General features: G+C 38.3%; 1 protein-coding gene and 1 pseudogene across 1 annotated transcript in view; both read right to left on the minus strand.

Moving 5' to 3' along the window:
* The window catches only part of GMDS (GDP-mannose 4,6-dehydratase), an 844,904-nt gene that overhangs the window by 814,204 nt on the left and 6,577 nt on the right, over window positions 1–24,123 (minus strand). The gene's annotated exons all lie outside the window — the stretch shown is intronic.
* LOC102870394 lies at window positions 10,375–12,316 on the minus strand (annotated as a pseudogene).

Raw genomic sequence — 24,123 nt, forward strand, 5'->3', positions numbered from 1 at the left:
CACATAACAACAACAACAACAATTTAAAAATGAGCCAATGATATAAGCAGATTCATCAGCAATAAGGACATTCAAACAGCCAGCCCACGAAAAGATGCATGCATTTATTAGCCAGGAGAGAAGCAAATCAAAACTAAGATGAAGTACTATCATTTCATCCTAGCAAAAATAGAAATGATCTAAAACAGAAAACAACAAATGCTGATAAGGATGTGAGAAAATCGGAATCCTTATCCACTGCTGTGGAAAACAGTATGGCATTTGCTAAAAAACCTAGAAATAATAATCCCTTATGATCCTGCAAACCCATTCTTAGGTATTGACTACAATAAAACCTGTGAAAGCTAGAATCTATGTGCTTATCTATCACACTGTCATAAAGAATAATGAGGCCTTGAAACATAATGTCGATGATTATAGAAGACATTATTCTTAGTGAAATAAGTCAGTCTCCAAAGGACATATATTATACGCTCATACTTGCAAAAGAAGACAAGAGTAAATACTAATTTGAAGACCAACACTAATTGGTGATTACCAAGATAAGCAGAGAGGACAAGAAACACTTTCAAAAAAGCAAATATTTGTTATTTTTGTTGGTAGGAAAGGCAGCATTGAATGTGGATGACAAACTGTTTTCTCAAAATAGAGGATGTCATTAATAAATACAAAAGAGTGGCTATGCCGACCAACTCCATTCTCTTCCAGCCTTTCCTCATTGTGCCAGGAGAGAGGAGTGTTTAAGACCACATTATTTTGTTATGGATATACAAAGAGGGTAGGGGCGGGGGGAGCTAAGGATGGGAAGAGGGAGACATCATGGGTTTTAAGAGTTTGGTGGATGGAAGGAGGAAGAAAAAAATAAATGTAAATGAATGAAATACTATTTTAAAAAAAAACCAACACAATGTACATGCATGAAACAATTTATATGAATGATTGTATGCAACCCAATAAAAATATGAGAAGGGGAAAAAAATGAATAATGGTATAAATTTTAAACTTTCCCCTTTAAAAAAAAGTTCAAAAGAAGAATTTTTTTTTATAAAAAATATGGCAAATAGAAATAGAAATAGAAATAAAACTATGTGTGTGGTTATATAAATATATGTACACGTACATATGGATGTATTAAATATACCATGGACTGCTAAGAGAACAAATAGGTCCACCCTAGAAAGGCTGAAACCAGGCTGCTCCTTGAAAGCAAGGATTTTGATGCTTCATCTGACATACTTTGGGTATGTTACAAGGAGAGACATGTCCTTGGAGAGGGACATTATGCTTGGAAGGGTGGAGAGACAGAGCAGGAGGGGTGGACCCTCGATGAGATGGATTGACTCAGTGACTGAGGTATGTCAGAGATGATGAAATTGGCTCAGGATAGAGCAGAGTTCAGAGCTTTTGTAGATGGAGTCATAATGAGTCGATGGTACATAACAACAACATGTATATAAGTATGAACATTTGGATACATATATGTGTACAGAAAGATGCATATGTACATATAAGGTGTGGGAGGGTGGGGGAGTGTATGTATAAACCATGTAAGTGATTCAGTTACAGATATTTATACAACATAACCAAATACCTCATGAGATTGTTTTCTGAGTTTCAAGGCTTAGGACCATAGTTTCAAGGGAAGGATCCACTAACAGGCATAATATAGAATAAAGGTTATGTTGTATATTTCACTGTACTGAGTAGTTTCAAAGTACAAGCTTATAAGTAGCTCTCAAAATATAAGCAGGCAGATCTGGTGGTCTACTGGTAAGAAGCTACACTACAATCCCCAAACCACATGGTTCAAATCCACCCGCTGCTCTGTGGGAGAAAAATAGACAATCTCCTCCTCTGTGATTTACTGCTTCTGAAAACCTGCTAGAGTGTCAGCTATGAGTTGACTCCAATTCAACAGCATACAACATAAGATACAGATCAACATGGTTAGGGTCTAAAGATTATCTTCATTAAGCAATAATTTGCATTACAAGACCATATCAGATCACAAAATGTAAATGAATACATCATTACACTGCTAAATCACTAAGAACCACAGCTCAGTCAAGGTGACAGATAATCTTAACTATTAAAGCCAACATTACTCTCAGTTTTAATGAAAATCCAACTTTTCTGTAAATTTTCATTAAAATCACAATAAAATAAGGAGAGGGAAAGAATAAAAAAGAAAACTAAGAACTCAGAGAATAAAACTGTGTGTCTGTAGGGCCAAGAGTCTACACAAACTACAGTTTCAACTATACTGAGTCCAGAAGAACCAGGGTCACAATAGATGGATCTTGAGAAAATTATGAAGAAGAACACAATTTCTTAAAATGTTCAGGCTAGCTGAGAATAGGGAACACTCCAAGACAATAATTCTTATAACTGTGAGATACTCTTTAAACTAAAATTATCACTTGATATCATCTTTTTAGTTAATTAATAGATTAGGATGGAAAATAAAGATTTTCTTGCAAGAATAATTATCTCCTTAATTACTTATAATAATTTAAAAATCACCTCTGTGAAACCAAATGATAAAAAATTTCTCTAAAACAAAAATAAGAAGACATGGATCTCAAGGTGTTTGGAGTACTGGAAATGGCACAATCAGAACAGAATATGTAAGGATTTTGCACTGTAAAAAATTTAACCAATATCACTGAAAAACTTGCACAGAACTGTTAAATGGGAACCAAATTTGCTATGCAAACTTTTACTCTTAACATATTTTTTTAAAGGCCTGGACACAGTTGAATCCCATCATTTCATTCAATGTTAAGGGGCAAAAAAGGCCTGGATTACAAAAAAACAAAGAAAGAAGCAGGGAATCTGAGGCTTGAAAGCCTAGATCACAAAAGGCCTGGTGCAGTAATAAGTTTATACAGCCCCAAGCAAGAGAGACCCTCTGTAGACTGTTGATGAATCTTCCTCCAATCGTGGTGCCACATTTCTCCTCATACAGTCCAGCCTCCCAGATAATCTATTCTGCATATAGACTGAGTTAGAGAAAGCAAAAAAAAAAAAACAAAACACCCCAACATGAGCATGAAGGAAGGAAAAGGCAATCTTCGGACAACTGGAATTGGAGGATAACAAAGGATAGGGAAAGTTCTGATCTGTTGTCCATGAGGTGGTTCTGAGTCAGAATTGACTCTATGTCACCTAACAACAACATGAAACACATAGATGGAAATGCTGAGGAATTTGGAATGAGGACTATAGTTCATGAAACAAATCTAAGCTACACACTATGCTTCGACTTCACAAGGTACTAAGAGGCTTTTTGAAGATGCATGTATCTTTAAAGTTGAGTAGAATAAGGAGGTATTAATGATAGTAAGGTAGAAGAAAAATCAGCAGAGGGCCAAAGGTAAAAAAAATTAAAAAAAAAAAAACAAACAAAAAAAACAAAACTGTACCTAGCAGTGGCAACAGGTTGAAGACCGCAAGCAAGAAAATCAGGAAAGTTACACTGGTTAAGCAACTAATTGTTCCTGGCAATCTCGGCTAATAAAATTTTATTGGGGCGTTATGGGAAGAACAATCATACACAGTGAGCTGAACAGCCCCTAAGAAATAAGAAGGTGAACAGGAACAAATAAAATAATTAAAAAAGAAGAAAATGAACAGGGTGACTGAGGAATCTCAGCTGTGAAACACAAGCTAAACGTCTAATGATAAGAGTAATTTTTTTAGAACCTCAGAAACTATTTATTCCTACTGACAGAATGACTCCAATTCATCTTGCGTTCAGCTTTGATCACAGAGATCACAAAGGGAGAATTATGACAGAGAGGACAACAGTGTTTGGGCACTGGACTCAGACAGGTGGACATTTCCAGATAAGCTTGACGCTGGAACCCTGAAAATAACTCTTAAGTTGAAAACTAGTTTTAATTTGCAACCTATTTACTTCCTTGGTGTGTATTTTTATTTAAAAAAAAAAACAAAACACACACACAAAAATTCAGTGCTGCTGCTGCTGCTGCTGCTTATAAGAGAAATAGGTTCATTCTAAAAAGAGTATACTAAGAATTTTTTAACTATTTTATATTGAGTTTTATAGTTACAAGAAGTCCTCACATCCCAGTAGTTAAGCACTCAGCTGATAATCAAAAGGTTGGTGGTCTGAACTGACCAGTTGTTCTGTAGGAAAAAGATGTGGTGGTCTGCTTCCATAAAAATTACAGCAGTGGAAATCCAACTGGGCAGTTTTACTTTGTCTTCCTGTAGGCTTGATATGAGTGAGAATTTACTCAATGGCAGTAGGTTTGGTTGGTTTTTGTTTTATTGTTATAGGAGCAAAAAGGAGCAGCGTCAATCATATTTTGCATTCTGCACTGTGTCTCAGAATAAATGTTGATAAAAATGGGGATACACTTATGGACTAACATAAAATACCTCCATAAAAATATCTTTATTTATTACATGCAGAGAAGGGGTCATTGAGTATCCCTGTCAGAATTAGAGCAAGTCCTGAGGATAAGAATTCTGGGTTAGCTATATTAATGTTAAGAATGGCTCATCTGAGGCAGAGAAGTCAGGTACTATGTATTATCTTATTTAATTCTTGCCCTACCAAGTAAGCAGTGCTATTTTACAAATAAGAATGCTAAGGCTCAAAAAGCCTGAAACACAGAACTAAGCCTCAAAAACACAGAACTAAGATAAAAACTGGCAGAAAAAAGATGTGAACATAGGTGAGCCTGCACAATTCCAAAGACTGGCTAAGGTATTGGATGAGTCTTTGCTGCAGTAATCTGATTAGAGGCAGAAGTTCAGGGTACACTGTACTTCAAGGGGTACTCTTCTGCACTTTTACATATTCTGTCTGATTGTTCTGCTCACAGCTTTCATGGTCTGTTTATTGTAGCTGGTCCTGTTATAGCAAACATTGAAAGGTTAGCTAACCTTTACATTTGCCAGCTTGCATCCGGAATATTGAGTTTGCTATATATCAAAGTTCAAGACCGGTATCACAGCAAAAAGGAAGTAGACACACCTTTGTAACACATAGTAGAATAAGGAAATGTTTCCAATGTGAAATGAGAGGGTGATTTCAGAAAAGTGCCACATGCCATCTGGACTGTGTGATTTGCATATTCCATTAATGCTCATTCCGGAACTATTTAAGCTTTCAAAACCATGACCCAAAGGGCAACCAAGGCTGGAACTTTGCAAGCAAGCACAAGTATCACAGCTCCCATTCACACTTATTTCCTGCTTTAGCAACAAGAGATAAGGGATTGGGGGGGTGGAATTAGAGAAAGAAGGGGTGGAAGAAGAGAGAAAGCAAAGAGAAGGAGAAGAGAAAACAAAGAATTATGGAAAAAAGGTTTCCACTCCATCAGATTTCCTGAGTATACCAGATCTATATGCCTTATTTCTTCATTAGGAATGCCTGGGTGGTACGAATAGTTAGGTGCTCAACTGTTAATCTAAAGGTTGGAGGTTCCAGTCCACTCAAAGAAAATAGTCTAAAAACCTACTCCTAAAAATATCAGTGATGAGGATGTCTTAGTCAGAGTTGTCTCCTTAGCAACTGGGTTTTGTTTTGTTTTGTTTTGTTTTGTTTTACTAGAGTTTTCCAATATTTCCATATCCAGAGTTGCCACAGGACACAAGCCATTGCCATCACTAGGTCAGGTAAGGGGCCATCACTCAGGAATGCTGTGGGAATAGCACAGCTGTGTCACTCGCAGCTGCCTTTGGACCCAAAGGCTTCAATTCCCCTACTACAGAGTTAATTTATTATTTTGTTTAACTCAAACAACATTTAATATTGTTCACATTGGTCAAAGAGCTACTAAGTATAGTGTTCATCATTTACACTATAAGCTTTTTTAATTTAGAGGGGGTAAAAGCAAATGTTAAATGCCTTTATTCTAGGTGTATATATCTATTTCTCAACATGGGTTATTATAAGAAGGGGTTAGTAGTTGCACTGCTGCCTCAAAAGTGACACCTGTTTCAAGGTCCAAATCCACCAGCTTCTCCAGCAGAGAAGATGGCAATCTCCTATGCAATTTACAGCCTCCAAAAACCTACTGGAAGGTCAGCTATGAATTGGTTCCAACTCCACAGCAATGTTTTTGTTATTGTAGCTGTTACTGTTAGATGTCTATGAGTCTACTATGACTCACCCTATGGATAATAAGATCCTGGCCCCATCCAATGCCATCCATATCATTCTCATATACTTAAGCCCTCTGTTACTATAACAATTCATCACATTGAGGATCTTCCTCTCTTTCACTGACTCTCCAATTTTCCAATTATGATGGTCTTTCCAAGGACTGGCCCCTCCTAACAGACCCAAAGCATGTGAGACAAAACTTCACTATCCTTACCTTCAAAGAGAACTCTGGCTGAACTTTCTCCAAAATATATTTGTTTGTTCTTCAAGCAATCAATGATATATTTAGTACTTCTCTCCAATACTTAAAGTCATCACTTCTTCCTCTTCTGTCATCCTTAGTCATTATACAACTTTCAGATATATAACAAGTAATTGAAAAGACTATAACTTAGATCAGGTACACACCTTAGTCTTTAAATTTATATCAATGCTCTTCAAGACCTTAGAGTAGTCATTGACAGCAATGCAATGCAACACATCTTTTGATATCTTGACTGCTGGTGTCAAGTATGTTGATTGTAGATCTAAGTAATTTGAAATTATTGACAACTTCAATTTTATTTACATGTTGCCTATTGGCACAGGGATGAAGATTTTTGTCTTCTTGATGTTGAGATGTAATTCATAGTAAAGGTTCCAGTCTTTGATCTTCTTCTGAAGCAAGTGTTTGAAGTCCTCTTTGCTTTTGGCAAGTAAGGTTATGTTAGCTGCATAATGTAGGTTGTTTATGAGTTTTTCTCCAATTCTGAAACAATATCTTTCTTATACAAAACTCAGCCTCTTGAATGATTTGCTCAGGATACAAACTGAATAGGTTTGGAGAAATGATACAGGTGTGTCCTGTGACACACCTTTCTTGATTTCAAACCATGCAGTGTTCCCTTGCTTTGTTCAGACAACAGCTTCTTGATACAAGTATAAATTTTGCATGAGCACAATTAAGTGTCCTGGGATTCCCATTCTTCTCAATGTTAGCCTTTATTTGTTGTTATCCAGCACAAATAGATATCCTTCTGGTATGTTCTGCTTTCACCCAAGATCTTTCTGATATTAGCAATGATATCTCCAGTGCCACAACCCCTTCTAAATACAGCTTGAATTTCTGGCATTTTCTGTTGACATACAGTTTGACAGCAATGTGTCTGAGTATTATCACAAGAGAAGAAAATCCAAAGGCTATGAAGGCTAAGTTATTTGCACTGTTCAAAGGTCTAAGCCATGATTTCAGGTTTCCTGAAACCATCCCTAAGCCATACACTATTTTCGCCTATACAGAAAAACTTCCAAGAGTTCCTGTTTGGGTTCCCAATCACTAGTCTGGTTAGATAAAATAATTCATTTAAAACTTCTCTTTTATACCTACCAATTAAAATCAAAGATCTCATAATATCCATCTAACAATAGTATATACTCTTTACTATGCTTAAATAGGTTAAAATGTAAGTGTTCAAAAGCAGTAAAACTTAAAAGGCAACTCAATAGAAAGTATTCAATAAGCTAATTAAAAGTGTTCTAAATGAATCAAAATTGCAAAACAGAGGAGAGAGCAAAGTAAAATTAGTGAAAATAGTTAACGATGTTCACTTGTGTTCTGTTGACTATGCAAAGGTACTTGACTATGTGGATCATAATAAATTACAAGTAAAATTTCAAAGAATGGGAATCCCAGTACTTCATAGGACTCAGGCCTAACCTATACATATCCAAGAAAACAGTTCTGGGAATATATCATAGCTTAAAATCAAGAAAGATGTGCATTGGAGTCACATTATTTCCAATACTATTCAATCTATACCCTGAGCCAATAGTCTGAGAAGCTAGAATAGATGAAGAAGGCAGCACTGAGATTGGAAAAGGACTCATTAAAAATCTGCAATAGACAGAAAACACAGCTTTGCTTGTAGAAAGCAAGGAGAACTTGAAATACTTCTTGATAAAAGATAAGAGTACAAACTTCAGTATTCATTAGTATTCAGTATTCAGCTCAACACAGAGAAAACAAAAATCCTTACAGTATCAACAATATGATAAATGGAGAAAACATGAAGTTGTCAGAATTTCATTTTACTTCTATTCACAACCAATGTTCATGGAAGCTACAGTCAAGAAACCAAAAATTTGCATTGGGCAAATCTACTTTAAAGTCTTAAGAGCCAATGATGTCACTTTGAAGACAAAGGTCTGCCAAACATATTTTCAATCACCTCATACACATCCAAAATCTGGACAAGGAACAGAGAAAACAAAGAATTGATATCTTTGAATTTTATTTGATGAAGAAGATTAAATATACCTTGCACTAGCCAGAAAAAGAACAAATTTGTCTTGGAAAAGTAACAGACAGACAATGAGAATGAAGGAATGTGTGAAGCCAATTTACATAAATTAAATAGAATGTATATGAATTGTGTATACAAACCAATATAAAATAAAATTTTAAAAATCCTTTGAAGAAATAGCACGCAAGCCAACTGTGAGGTCAAGAAGCAAACAAAATAAAAATTCTAATAAGCTACAATACTTTCAGGGGAGGCGGGGAGAGAGAGCTGTACTACTCAGAAAAGAAAAAAGTACAGCCAGAATATTCCTTAGACGAGAAGATCTCAAGACTTTGTCCTCCTTACTTTGAACATGCTATTAGGAAGGACCAGTGCCTGGAGAAGGACAGAATTCTTAGAAAATTAGAGCATCAGTTTAAAAAAAATGAAAACTTTCAAAGAGATGGATTGACACAATGGCTACAACGAGTTTAAGCATGGCAGCAACCATGAGGACAGGGCAAGATCAGGCAGAGTTCTATTCTGTCATGCTCGCTATGAGTCAGAACTGGTTCCATGACATCAACTCAGCAGAGAAACCCAGCAATGAAAGTTCAAAAAGTCGTAATTTTGAAAATCCTGTGCAGCAGTTCTACTCTGCACCCATGAGATGGCCATGAATTGGAAGCAAGTGGATGTCAACTAACACAACAACACAGTGCATACATACACACACACACACACACACACACACACGCGCGCGATAAAAAAGAGGCAGCTCCATATTTAGTCCATGATTCCCATTTCACCTTTCTTACATTTACATACAAAGTAGAAAAGAAGAAATTATTAGGTAATATCACTACCCCTCAAAATCATCCCCCCAAAACCTTCCTATCTACCACGGAGAAATTTACCCAATAAAATTAACATTGTCTCTCCCTCTTTTCTCCTACACTAACACCCACCATCCAATATCACAAAACCAGCTAAGGTGATAAGAAGGAGTGTCTGGTCGAAACTACAAAATCTGTTACCACCCAGTTTCACATTCCCAAGTTGAAGTTAAAACAACACAACAATGATTTGCATATCCCAACTAAGCACACTGATGCCTGAACAGCTGCAGAAACAGAGCTCTAAGGATTAACTGGGCTCCCAACTCTACTCACTTTAGCTGGCATTTCTGTGAGCCCTGAAAATAAGCCAGGGATCTTCCCAGCATGCCAGCATAGGTGGCTAAAAAGGAAATATACAATCATCAACTAAAGCAGTATCTATCAAACCCCTTTTATTGTGCTTGCCGTCTAGTGGGCTGTATGAAAAACTTGGTCCTTCATCTTCATCCTTCAAAGAAAGACCAAGTTTTTCATAAAGCCCACTAATTGTAGATCCTCCCAGACAGACTTACTTTCAAACACTCAGGCAATATACAAAGATCATATAGAAATCTTTGGGTAGCACAAGTGGTTATTTGCTCAATTTCTATAGCAAACAATATTCTACTTTGATCCATAAAGTCTTCATCTGAAAAGTTTCACAGATTTAAAAAAAAAAAGTTTCACAAGTATGCTGTGGGCAATCCCAAAGGCATACTGTTCGAATCCATGAGATGCTCCCTGGAGAAGGAGAGGAATCTCCTCCTGTGCCAGTCAGATGAGATTTGATAATATACAACAGGGGGGGAATCTCACAAGTAGATCACCAGGCCTTTCCTCCTACTTGATTTTTTTTTGGCCAATTTTAAATACATCTCTATTTGAGACATTGCATTTTGCACTTACAATACAGTGATAATAAAGTGCAATGTTAATTCCTTTCCCTCTACACATTCCATATTCAAGTATTGAGAATGCACAGAAATTTAGTCTAGCAGTTTAGACTTTTCAACTGCAGTGTGCTACAAATTTGGGTCCTTCAAAATTTTTTTTAACTGTGGGACAATGAATGCTATAAAGTATGCAGATTGCTTTAGTCAACCTCTTCAATGGTGGGTCCAGAAGAGGCACCACCAGATGGAGGAGCTCCACCACCAGGGAAGCCACCAGGCATGCCTCCGGGCATGCCTCCAGCACTCTGGTACAGCTTGGTGATGATGGGGTTGCAGACCTTCTCTAGTTCCTTCTGCTGATGCTCAAATTCCTCCTTTTCTGCAGTCTGATTCTTATCAAGCCAGTTGATAATTTCATTGCACTTGTCAAGGATATTCTGCTTGTCCTCGTCATTGATCTTGCCTTGAAGCTTTTCATCTTCAACTGTTGCTTTCATATTAAATGCATAAGACTCAAGGGAATTCTTAGAAGACACCTTATCTCTTTGCTTCTCATCTTCAGCTTTGTACTTCTCAGCCTCCTGGACCATTCGTTCAATGTCTTCCTTACTCAAGCGGCCCTTATCATTGGTGATGGCAATCTTGTTTTCTTTCCCAGTGCTCTTGTCAACAGCAGAAACATTAAGGATACCATTGGCATCAATATCAAATGTGACTTCAATCTGAGGAATACCACGAGGTGCAGGTGGTATACCAGTGAGCTCAAACTTGCCAAGCAGGTTATCTTTGGTCCTGGCACGCTCACCTTCATAAACCTGAATGAGTACACCAGGCTGGTTGTCAGAGTAGGTTGTGAAGGTTTGCGTCTGCTTGGTAGGAATGGTTGTATTCCGCTTGATGAGGACAGTCATGACTCCACCAGCAGTTTCAATACCAAGAGAAAGTGGAGTGACATCCAGGAGCAGCAAATCTTGAACATTTTTAGATTTGTCTCCAGAGAGAATGGCCGCCTGGACAGCTGCACCATAAGCAACAGCCTCATCTGGGTTGATGCTCTTGTTCAACTCCTTTCCAATGAAGAAATCCTGAAGAAGCTTCTGAATCTTGGGAATTCTGGTAGGACCACCCACCAGGACAATATCATGGATCTGTGACTTGACTTGTCTAGCTTAGCATCCCTCAGAACTTTCTCCACAGGGTCCAGAGTGCCACGGAAAAGATCAGCATTCAATTCTTCAAAGCAGGCTCGGGTAATGGAAGTATAGAAGTCGATTCCCTCATACAGTGAATCTATCTCAATACTGGCCTGGGTGCTGGAAGAAAGTGTGCGCTTTGCACGTCACAAGCAGTGCGGAGGCGTCTGACAGCCCTCTTGTTTTCACTGATGTCTTTCTTATGCTTGTGCTTGAACTCTGCAATGAAATGGTTGACCATTCTGTTGTCAAAGTCTTCTCCACCCAAGTGGGTGTCTCCAGCTGTAGACTTGACCTCAAATATCCCATATTCAATAGTGAGGATTGACACATCAAAAGTGCCACCTCCTAAGTCAAAGATGAGCACGTTCCTTTCAGCACCTACCTTTTTGTCCAGACCATAAGCAATAGGAGCAGCAGTTGGCTCATTGATGATTCGGAGGACATTGAGGCCAGCATTGGTTCCAGCATCTTTGGTAACCTGGCGCTGAGAGTCATTGAAGTAGGCTGGTACAGTGACAACAGCATTGGTAACAGTCTTCCCAAGGTAGGCTTCTGCCATTTCCTTCATCTTTGTGAGAACCATAGAGGACACCTCCTCTGGATAGAAACTTTTGGTCTCTCCTTTATATTCTACTTGGACCTTGGGCCTGCCTGCATCGTTCACCACCATGAAGGGCCAGTGTTTCATATCAAACTGCACAACAGCATCATCAAATCTTCGTCCAATGAGACATTTGGCATCAAACACTGTGTTAGTAGGATTCATTGCAACTTGATTCTTTGCCGCATCGCCAATCAGTCGTTCGGTATCGGTAAATGTGACATAGCTTGGCGTGGTCCAGTTGCCTTGATCATTTGCAATGATCTCCACTTTCCCATGCTGGTAGACCCCTACACAGGAGTAGGTGGTTCCAAGATCAATGCCAACCGCAGGGCCCTTGGACATGGTTGCTTAGTGAAAGTCCCAGGTGGTGGAGAGGGGAAAAAACCATACCTCAAGTCCGCTGCTGCCCCTCCTACTTGATTTTTGCTGCAAGTGCACTAAATAACTCTACTAGTATTTAACATTCCAGTGGTATATTGTCCAACATCACAGGAATACTAAATCAATAATCTAAACCTAAATTATTCTAAAAATTAACTCATCCTCCAACTCCATTCTAACAGAGTCCTCACTTGTAGGAAATTTTACAATATTAAGACCTCAACATGGGCCTCAAAAAGTTAACTAAAGATTTGATGCAAATGATACAAGTATTAAATTGGAAGATTATAAGTTAATAATAATCAATAAGGCTGTTTCATTATTATAATTAAAAAAAATGCAAACAATTTTTAAAAGTGCTTTATTTTGGCTTGTTTTAATTTGATATACAATTTATGTTCATGGAGTTTATTTACTGATACTTATTACAAGCTTGATAATGCAAAAGCCTGCTGCTGCAGTCAAGAGAACTCTAACTCACAGGAATCATACAGGACCAAACAGAGGAGTCTATCCCACATGGTTTCCAAGGCCATAATTCTTTCCCATCAGAGTGCAAGTCTCAACCCGCAGCTCCAGATCCCCATGTTCTTATGACTCTCATATCAACTGGTCACTGGCCTTTGGCACTCCACCAGGAGAAACAGAGGTTTAAAGAAAAGGAAAGCCATTTGTCCATAATCATTTTCATTTCTTCCCTTTAAGAGACCACAAAAGATGGCTTCAGGAGCCAAGAAAGTTGTGAGGATCCCTGAACTGTTGACTTGTAAATTTGACTTGGTTCTGGAGTGGGGAGGTGTTGAGGGGGAGTGCTAGGACTGACTGAGATCTAGAATACATGGAGAAGTGTGTGCTCCTGAGCATGCAGCTGATGCCCATCTAAACCTAGCCATAGATGGCTGGGGATGATATGACTAGAACCCAACCAAATGAGGAGAAGATGATCCATGCTGTGAAATAGGGTTGACTGCTACAACCTGAGGGCTTGCTCTGGACTGGACAATGCTTATGGATGCAAATGCTCAAAGTTTCCAAGCTGAATAAAGTATCCTTCAACAAAAGGGACGTGCGTGTTTCCTCAGAGTACTAGTTAGATAGGGAAGAGAATATAGGCAATTGTCTATCTAAAAGGTGGGATTGCCAATTAGGACATGAAGTAGCTGGCTTACATGTTTTTATGAAAGGAGTTGTTGGTGGGATGATTGTAAGGGAGGATACGAAACAAACCCACAGTATAAATCAATGAAATATAATAAAGAAAGAAACCACAGAGAGAAACAGAGCATAACATTGCAGAAAGACTCTCAGAGTCCTCAAAAGGCCTTCAAAAGCACAGCCCTCGACCTTCCTCCACCATGATGATTGCAGACTTCTAAGACACAGCCAGCTGCTGTCATGTTGAATTTATGGGGAACCCACATAATGTATCAGGCTGCTGCTAACCAACTCACCAGCCACTCCTCAGGAGAAAAGATGGAAAGTCTCCTCCCATAAAGATTTACAGTCTTGGAAACCTACTGCAGGGTCACTGTGAGTTGGAACCAGAGCAGAACTGTCTATCAGAGCAGAACTGTGTTCCACAGGGTTTGTAATGTTGAATTTTCTAAAGTTCAGCACCAAGTCTTTTTTTAAGACACCCCTAGGAGGGCTCAGACTTTGAACTTTTTGGTAAGCAGCTGAACACATCAACAATTTGCTTCATCAAATGACTCCTAGGGTATGAGAGTTAATAATGCTAATAATATGTAACAAATGTATTAAAGCATCCTTTTAAAATGTTTAAATGTTTTAAATGTTTAAAGTTTATCAGCAAAGCAGCCATCAGAGCTAGCCTGAAATGGCATATGGACATCCTAAGAAAAAGGCATTAGAGGACCAGTGAAGGAGGGGAAGACCCTCAATGAGATGGATTAACACAGTGATTGTAACAAGAGGTACAAGTGTGTTGGAGATGGTAAGGATGGTCCAGAATAAGGCAGAGTTCAGAAACTGTTGTTGTTAGGTGTCATCAAGTTGCCTCTGACTCATATTAACTCTATGATCCTATGTACCTTTGAAAAGCTCAAAATCTTAAATATTGAGATTGAAAAAACAAATAGTCATATGGTGACAACTTTGTGATGTTGTCATATATTTTTTCTATTTTATTGTGTGTTGTCAAGTTGTCTATAACAACCAACAGCAACTACAAGGTGAAACTACTGGTCCCTCAGTAGGAACAAAATAGACAAAAAGCAAAGAGATACAGAAATATAAAGTATGATCAAAGACTACAAAGCCTTCAATATCTTCAATATCTTAACATCAAGACCACTGGGTCAATAGGTAATCATGACTGCTGGAAGATCAAAGTCGTCAACAATTTCATCTTACTTGGATCCAAAAGCAACACTCTTGGCACCAGCAGTGAAGAAATCAAAAGATGTTCTGTGTTGGGAAAATCTGCTTTCTCTCTAATGTGTTAAGGAGCAACGATTTCAGTTTCAAGACTAAGATGCACCTGATTCTATGTTATGGTCTTTTCAATCAGTTATTAAAGATGACAGAAGAAGAACTGATGCCTTTGAATTGTGTTTCTGAAGAAGAGTACTGAGTGGACTGCCAAAAGCATAAACAAATATGTCTTGGATAAAGTGCACTAGGATGCCACTTAGAGGTAAAAATTGTAAAGTTTTTTCTCACATATTTTGGGAAGGAGCTGGTTCTTGAAAAGGACATCATGCTTAGAAAGGTGTAGGGCCAGTGAAAGTGAGCAAGAACCTCAACAAGATGGATTGACACAGTAACTATAGCAAATGGTTTAAGTATATCAGCGATGATGAGGATGGCGTAGGAGAGGGTTCAGGGTTATTGTTCATAGGGTCACTATGAGTCATAGTTTACTTGATAGCACCTAAAAACAAAAAGGCACAATGAATTACAAAAACTTCAACCTCTGTGACACTTGAGACAAGAAGAACTAGATGGTACCCAGCTACCACCACTGAATGCCCTAAAAGGGATTACCCTGGAAGGTCCTGGATACAGTGGACAAAATCATAGAATATAAAAATGGCCAGGCTTGCTGACCTATCAGAAACCCCAAGCCTATGCTTCTTGACCACCCTTCAAGCCTGAACAAGGCTCACCCCAATAGCTCGGCTTTCACTTAAACAGTGCACAAACCTATAGGGTAAACACACAGGGGAAACACTCATTCAAATCACAATTTTTAAAAATTAGGAATTAAAAGTTTACTTTTATTGTTGTGTATATAATCATTCAATACATGTTTTACACATGTACTTTGTATTTTATACATTCATATAAATTATATTGTCTATAATTAATTACCATTGTTCTATGCCTGTTATTACTCTGTCTTTTCAAGTTCTTTTCCTCTTATTTCATCACACCCCCCGACTAACCTCTGTTATTCCAGTGATATGCCCTCTTTCCTTTTTTCCTTTAAAGATATGTCCTTGTGGAGTGGAACTGGGGGGAGGGATTGTAAAATAATGAAAGAATTTTTCTTTTATTTTTCAAAGAGAAGAGTGTACTGGGGGGCAAGGAGAAAAGTGAAATAATGAATGAATGGAAATCCAAAGTCTGTAAATTTTCACTAAAATCAATAATAAAAAAGGGAGAAAATAAAAATATGCCCTTGTGTGTTGTTTATAAATTATCATCAACTTGATTTCCACTCAAGTGGACAGGTGTTACAGAGCAGAGTTACCCTATAGGATTTTCTTGATTGTAATTTTCAAAGAGGCATGTTGCCAGGTTTTCTTCTCCACAGTACTGCTGGGCAGGTTCAAACCACCAACCTTCAGGTAAGTAGCTGTACAACTACAATTCATTTGTACTGCCAAGGAAATTCTTTGTTAATTAAGGCTAATCCTTGTTGTTGTTGTTAAGTGCCATCGAGTCGCAGGCAACTCATAGCAACCCTATGAAGGAGAGTCCTTGACGCTTGGGTGCCTTTCATCCTCTCTCCAAGTTCATAGGGTTTCCGGAGGCAAGCTATTATGGAAGTGGACGCCACTCCTCCTTCGACAGGCTAATCCTAGCATATCTATATATCTTGATGTTTTCCAAGTCTCAGTTTCTTTGTTTTGTGGACTGCAGTCCATAAAATTCCCTACCGCACAGAGTTAAATGAGCAGCTTAAATACAGTATTTGGCATACTTCCCAGTATATAGTAACCATCCTATAAATACCAGTTCACTTCCCTTTTTCCAGTCCACCTCTACCCCGATAACCACCCACAAAGTAGCTAGAATGCTGGCTAAAGACAAACACCTAGCCCACTACTTTCTGATTCCTTATACAGAAGTCACAATCAGTTTTGGTTTAGCTATTGTATTAGTGCTTTTATCCAACAAAAGTTTAAGAAAGGTTGTTTCAAAAGATAGGAAAGCTGAGAATGAAAGCCATTCAGAATCAAAAGGACAATTAAAAGTACATTTAGACCATCTGAGAAATCAAATCAAGGCCTAACAAAACTCTCTCTTAATACATCAGTCTTACAGTCCTAAGGTCAGACAGAAGCTATGGGGCAGGGCACAAAGTCATCCTAAATCAGAAGTTGACAAGAAAGTCTGGAGTTTCATTGTGCATTACTCATAGTGTGCTAACCAAGAGGTCATAAATGAACTTCATCACTGCTTCAAGACAGACAGATGGGCAGTCTCCACCTGTAAAGATTTACTGTCTCAGAAACCCGATGAAGGGCTGCTGTAAGTTGGAATTGACTCAAGAGCAGTGGGTGAGTTTTTTAGAGGAAACCAACCAGATAAGGAGAGCATGCAATTTTGAACACAAGATGAATGTCTTAAGTTCTCTTCTCTAAAGAAAGTGTTAGTCCCTTCTGTTAGTCCCTATGATCTTATTAATTTTCTTTTGTATCTTAAACAATAAAGAGTCCTTTCTAAAATGCTAAGCCCTCAATCTTTTCAAACTGCAAATATTTTTAAATGTTATTTAGATGTTATAAAAGGTTCAAAATATTATTGTTGTTTAGCATCAAGTTGGAACGGACCCAAAGTAGACCCTCCAGCAGGTTTTCAGAGGTAGTTAGTCACAGGGGAGAAGATTGCCCATTTGAACAATGTGCCTTCGGGATTGCAGGACAGCTTCTTGCCACAAGGACACCAGTGCTCCCAAAAATTCCTTTTGCACAGAAAAGAATTGACTACAAAGAAGAATTCATGAAACAAGCTATGAGCAAGAGCCTGTGGTGATAAAGGAAGAAGTTTAAGCTTTCTGAAGGAATTGACAAAAAACAAGGACTCACGAATTTACAGTATACCAATTGGCCTCCCTGAATGCACTCATCAAGTTGCGCCAAGAAATCTGGAGGACAAACACCTGGCCAACTGACTGGAAAAGATCCATATTTGTTCCCATTCCAGAAATAGGTGACCAAACAGAGTGAGGAAATTATTGAACAATATTATTAATAGCACGTGCAAACAAGATTCTGCTGAAAATTATCCAAAAACAACTGGAAGAGCATATCAACAGAGAACTGCCAGATGTGCAGGCTGGGTTTAGAAGAGGTTGTGGCACTAGACATATTATAGCTAATGTTAGAAGGATCTTGGCTGAAAGCAGAAAGTACCAGAGAAATGTCTATCTGTGTTTCATTGGCTATGCAAAGGCACTTGACTGTGTGGAACACAACAAACTGTGGCTAACTTTGAAAAGAATGGGAATCCCAGAACACTTGACTGTGCTTATGTGAAACCTCTACTTGGACCGGGAGGCAGTCCTCAGAAGAGAGCAAGGAAACACTGCATGGTTCAAAATCGGGAAGGGCGCATGCCAGGGATGTGTCCTATCCCCATACATTTTCAATCTATATGTGGAACAGATCATCCAGGAAGCTGGGCTCTAAGAAGAGGACTGTGACATCAGGATTGGAGGAAGACTCATCAACAACCTATATTATGCAAGTGACACAACCTTGCTTGTTGAAACTGAGGAGGACCTGAAGCACTGCAGAAGGTCAAGGACTGAAGCCTTCAATATGGATTGAAGCTCAACATCAAGAGAACAAAATTCTCACCACTGGTCCGATTGGCAGCACCATGATAGACAGTGAAGAGACAGAGATTGTTAACTGCTTTAGTTTGCTTGGCTCCACAATCAAGACTTGTGGTACCAACAGCCAGGAAATCAAAAGATAAATTGCATTGGGAAATTCTGCTGTTAGGGACCACTCCAGAGTACTAAAGAAAAATGTCAGTTTGGAGACTAAGGTTCACCTGATCCAGTCCATGGTCTTCACAATTATGTGCTATGCATCAGAAAGCTGAACCATGAGTAGGAATGATAGAAGAATGCCTTTGATCTGTGGTGCTGGAGTACTGAATATACCATCGACTGCTAGCAGAACAAATAGGATCATCCTGGAGAGGGTGAAACCAGACTGTTCTTTGGAGTCAAGGATTCTGAAGCTCTGTCTGACATACTTTGGGATGTTTTAAGGAAGGACCAGTCCTTGGAAAGGGACATCATGCTTGGGAGGGTGGAGGGTCAATGCAAGAGGGGAAGACTCTCGATGAGATAGACTGACTAGTGACTGGGGTATTGGGGGTAGGTGTGTCAGAGATAATAAGACTGGCACAAGATAGAGCAGGGTTCAGAGCTGTTGTACATAGAGTCGCTCTGAGTCGCAGGTGACTTGACAGCACATAACACGAGAACATAAAAGTTTAACGGACAAAGGTTAATTTGCTTACTGGACTGCTCTTTGTTAAATAGTAAAATATATTGCACTGACTACTTATTTGGCTATATATTTATTATTTAATCTTTTAGAACATTATAATGTATGTTCACTAATACATATAGAAGTTTACTTCAATTTACTGATAGTTTGTGTTCTTTCTTTTTATTAGCAATGAACTGTGTCAAACACTGTCCAAAGACAATGTAAAGACCAACCTAGAGAACCTGGGGTTCTAATCCTAACTCCAGCACTACCTTGCTGTGTGGCCTGAGGAAAACAGACTTTGTTTCCATTCAACTTCTATATAATGATGGCAATTTAATTTCCAGTTCTAAAATCCTAAGATGCATGTCAAAAGAATTTCTAACTTCTTTGGTTAATAAGAGTACAAAAACAAGAGGTAATTTATTTCACAAAACTGGACCTGCTTCTTCTGTCAGCCATTTAAAGTTATAACAAATTCTATTTGCTAAATTTCAACTACAGAAGTCAAGGACTGTAGTCTTCAATATAGATTTGTCAAGAAGACAAAGATTCTCTCCACTGGACCAATTGGCAACACCATGATAGATGGAGAAGAGATTGAAGTTGTTAACAATTTCAGTTTGCTCAGCTACACAATCAACACTCTTAGCACCAGCAGTCAGGAAATCAAAAGACTAAATGCACTGGGTAAGTTTGCTGCCAGAGACCTCTCCAAAGTGCTAAAAGACAATGATGCCCATCTAGAATCTAAAGTGCACTAAGATCTTTGCAATTATTTGCTATGCAACAGAGAGCTGGACAATGACTAAGGATGACAGAAGAAGAATTGATGACTTTGAGTTGTTATGGTGGAGAAGAATATTGAACATACCAAGGACTACCAGAAGAACAAACAAGTCTGTCTCGGAGAGGCTGAAATCAAGTTTATCCTTGGAGGCTAGGATTTTTGAGGCTCTGTTTCTTATACTTTGGGCATGTGGCCAGGAGGAACCAGTCCTTGGAGAAGAGCATCATCTTTGGAAGGGTAAGAAGAAGACCACGGATGAGACTGACTAACATAGTAATTGGGGCAATGGAAATAGGTGTACTGGAGTCAGTGAGACTGGCTCAAGATAGGGCAGGGTTCAGAGCTATTGTACATAAGGTCACCAAGAGTCAGAGGCCGCTCAATGGCACATAACAACAACAACAAACTTCAACGTATCTGTCATGTATATGTTGTACCATTCTTCCTAACACTAAAAATAATAACTCAACTTGCTACAGCTGAGCTGAATCCACATCAATATGGTATTAGCATGGAATTGCCCCACAGAGTTATCTGTGCTTAATCTCTACATCTACTGTGGCACCACTGATAGATTCATGCCACCAGCCTTAGGGTAATCAATCACAAACAACCTGTGCCACCAAGAAATACCTACCTTACACCAGTTAGTTGGCAAGACCAAATTTTCTTGCATAATCACCTCCATTCTCACAATGTAGCCAGAACACAGAAATTTTAAAACTGAAGCATGCTGTCATTGGTATAAACTGTGTGCTAATCTTACTTTCCTAAGGCTGCCATGATAAAATACCAAAAAGTGAAATAAAAACCTTTTATCCTCAAAGAGTCCAAATCCTGAGAATAAACCGTGTTTGTGCCACCACTCTCAATTCCTCTCCCTGGCAGATATAACTAATCAAGTACAGGCTTCTTTCTCTTGAACTTGATTATAGCTTTGGTCTTGGGCAAGTCTGCTACAAAAGATCTCTTCAGAAAGTATTAAAAAGCAAAGACATGACTTTCAGGAATAAGGTATTCTTGACCCAAACATTGTATTTTCAATCACTTCATACGCATGGAAAGCTGGACAATAGACATGGAACGCCAAAAACAAATTGTGGCACTGGGGAAGAATAATGAACATACGGTGGACTGACAGAAGAACAAACAAATCTGTCCTGGAAGACGCACAGTCAGAGTGATCTTTAGAAGCAAGGATGGTGAGATGTCCTCTCATATACTTTGGGCATGTTCCCTGAAGAACACCATCATGCTTCGTAAAGTAGAGGGTCAGCAGAAAAGCAGTACAATACTCAATAAGATAGATGGGCACAAAAGCTACAATGGACTCAGCAATACTTATGAGGATGGTGCAGAGCCAGTGATCTGTTCAGTTGTACACATAATGAGTCAAAACTGAAAAGTACCTAACAAAACTGCATTACAGTATATTCTATACTGTGATATAGAAATGTATGGTAAACTGACTACATATTAAAAAGGAAGACTAAAGAAAGTAATGTTTGTAATAATTACGCTCAAGCATTATTTGAAAGGATTGAGAAAAATTGTGGAAGAAATGGCACTTTCTACCAAGTCTAAAAAATATAAATAAATTATAAAGAACAGGATTAATTATAAAGAATAGAATTATTATTTCATTATAAAGAATAGTATTGTTTCATTATAAATAATAGAATTATTATTTAATGATAAATAATAGAATTATTATTTAATGATAAATAATAGAATTATTATTTAATGATAAATAATAGAATTCTTTTTCTTTTAAAAAATATACATTTAAATTGTGATCAAAATGTGCACACTAAAACATCTACTAGTACAATTTCCACATTTCTAATTCAGTAACCTTACTTTTTTATAGGTTGTACTAGGATTATTGCTATACTTTTCCAAAACATTCCACAACTATTAACATAAATTCAATGCCCTCTAATGAATACATTTTAAATAAATTCTAAATGAAGAAGATAACTATAATTGTCACTTGAGTGATGAACCCAGTTATCTATGTTACTGATGTGGTCTTTAAAGCTCAAGATTGTTTCATAGTAGCTACAATATACTTAAATTAAATTGTTGTTGTTGTTGTTGTCATGTGCCGTCGAGTCGCTTGCGACTCATAGCGACCCTATGTACAACAGCCCTAAACTCTGCTCTTCAGTAATTTGGAGAGGTCCCTAACAGCAGACTTTCCCATGGCAATGCGCCTTTTAATTTCCTGACTGCTGGTGCCAAGAATGTTGACTGTGGAGCCAAGCAAGCTAAAGCTGTGTACAATCTCAATCTCTTCACCATCCATGCTGATGCTGCCAATTGGTCCAGTGGTAAGAATCTTTGTCTTCTTGACATTGAGCCTCAATCCATATTGTAGGCTGCAGTCCTTGACACTCTGCAGCAGGTACTTCAGGTCTTCTTCTGTTTCAGCAAGCAGGGTTGTGTCATCCGCATAACACAGATTGTTGATAAATCGTCCACCCATCTTGACCCCACATTTCTCCTCATAGAGCCCAGCCTCCCGGATAATCTGTTCTGCATATAGGTTTAAAAGGTTTGGAGATAGGATGCATCCCTGATGTATGCCCTTCCCAATTTTGAACGATGCAGTGTTCTCTTGCTCTGTTCTGACGACTGCCTCCTGGTCCAAGTATAAGTTTCGCATTAGAACGAGTCCCATAAAAAACAAGGATATAAAAACAAAATATAACATAAATAATTTAATCTGAATAAACCAAAGTCTTCATCTCTCTGAAAGATTTACCTGCATTTTGTCATCTTCAACCTACAAACAAGTCAGCTCCTCTTGGCCATGCATAGTCATCCCAATATTTAAATATTAATGCTTTTTCTTCCATGCTTCATGGTACAAAACTCTGGACACTCAATGCAGTACTTGGTCAAGTGCTTAAGTTCATCAAATCCACTTCCTAAGGACAACTTAAGCCTGCTTACAGATAGAACAAAACTCACTACATAAATTTTATTTTTTGGGGGGGGAAGGAGGCTTTATTCTTTTGGCAGATACTCTCAATCATTATAGATATTGTTGCACTGTTAATAAAAAATATATGCTTCTCTGTAAAGCATTAAAAAAAAAACAAAAAACAACTCCATGGATGAGACAGCTGAGACCTCTCAGCTCAAGTATCTCCAAATGCATTGTTGTCCATTTCCTGACCTTTCTGTATGTTATTTCTTGGTTGTTTTCCAGATCAATGTCATTCTCTGGTTGTCAGCTTTTGTGGTGCAAGCATTTTTGTAGGGTCAGATTTCTTCAGAGCCAAAACCTGGGATCCACATGTTTCACTAGCGCTCTAGGTGCAACTGGACATCTTTCACCTCTAGGGTACTGGACTTGCAATGCCTGGCAAGCTGGCAGGCAGCTGTCACCACATTCTCGATGAAATCGTTGGCAATCTGCAGCAGCATCTTCTCTACACCTTCATCCAACTGTTCATTAGGATCCAATTCTCTTACCAAGTCTTGCAATTTCTTCTTCATTAATACCTGGTTGTTTTCAGGGCTGAGCCAACCTCCTGTGCCAGGAGCACCTGGTATCTTTACAACAGTAGTGCTATTGGCCATAGAGCCTTGTGGATGGGTATTGGCTGGTTCTGGATTTATGGATGAGAAATTGTAAAGGATGATTAGGGCTAAGGGGCCAAACAGGTTCATAATCTGCCATGCTTTGGACTTCAGCTCATAGAGCTTATCAAGATCCTGCTTCTTTTTAGAGCTGTGAGGGCCAAGGCCAATCAAAGACCTTGTACTTCCTGAGTACTTCCCATATCTCTCCCAGCCTCCAACCCAGAAACAACTACATCAATTTTGTCTAATTTAAAACACCAATGTTAACCTTAACATCAAGGACATTTACTATACAGTCTCTTCCTAAAGAACAGCATAAAGAAAACTACGTTCAAACTGACCTGCTCTCTTGGCAAAGGCCTACCTGAGATAACAAGAAACTAAAAAGGGAAAGCCAACAAACACTAACTATGCAATTCTCTGAACTTTCTCCTAACTAAAAAGCATGTTTCCCCATTTCATTACAAAGCAATAAGAGTTTATGGTAGGAAGAATGTTTCCTTTTTTCTTTAAAATCACTACTGAAAGTTTTGTCCATGTGGTTCTCTTTAAAAGTTAAAGTCCGCTAAGAGTTTAATGCTAACAAAAAAGTACTCACCTTCTCACTATCCTTTTTTTTATTCCCAAAACAAGTTTTCCCATTTTGACTTGATTTTCAAGAACTGCAAAGCTGTATTTTATGTTTC

The sequence above is a fragment of the Elephantulus edwardii genome, unplaced genomic scaffold (assembly GCF_000299155.1).
Source record: "Elephantulus edwardii isolate Elephantulus edwardi_28Jun2011 unplaced genomic scaffold, EleEdw1.0 scaffold00071, whole genome shotgun sequence".
NCBI lineage: Eukaryota > Metazoa > Chordata > Mammalia > Macroscelidea > Macroscelididae > Elephantulus > Elephantulus edwardii.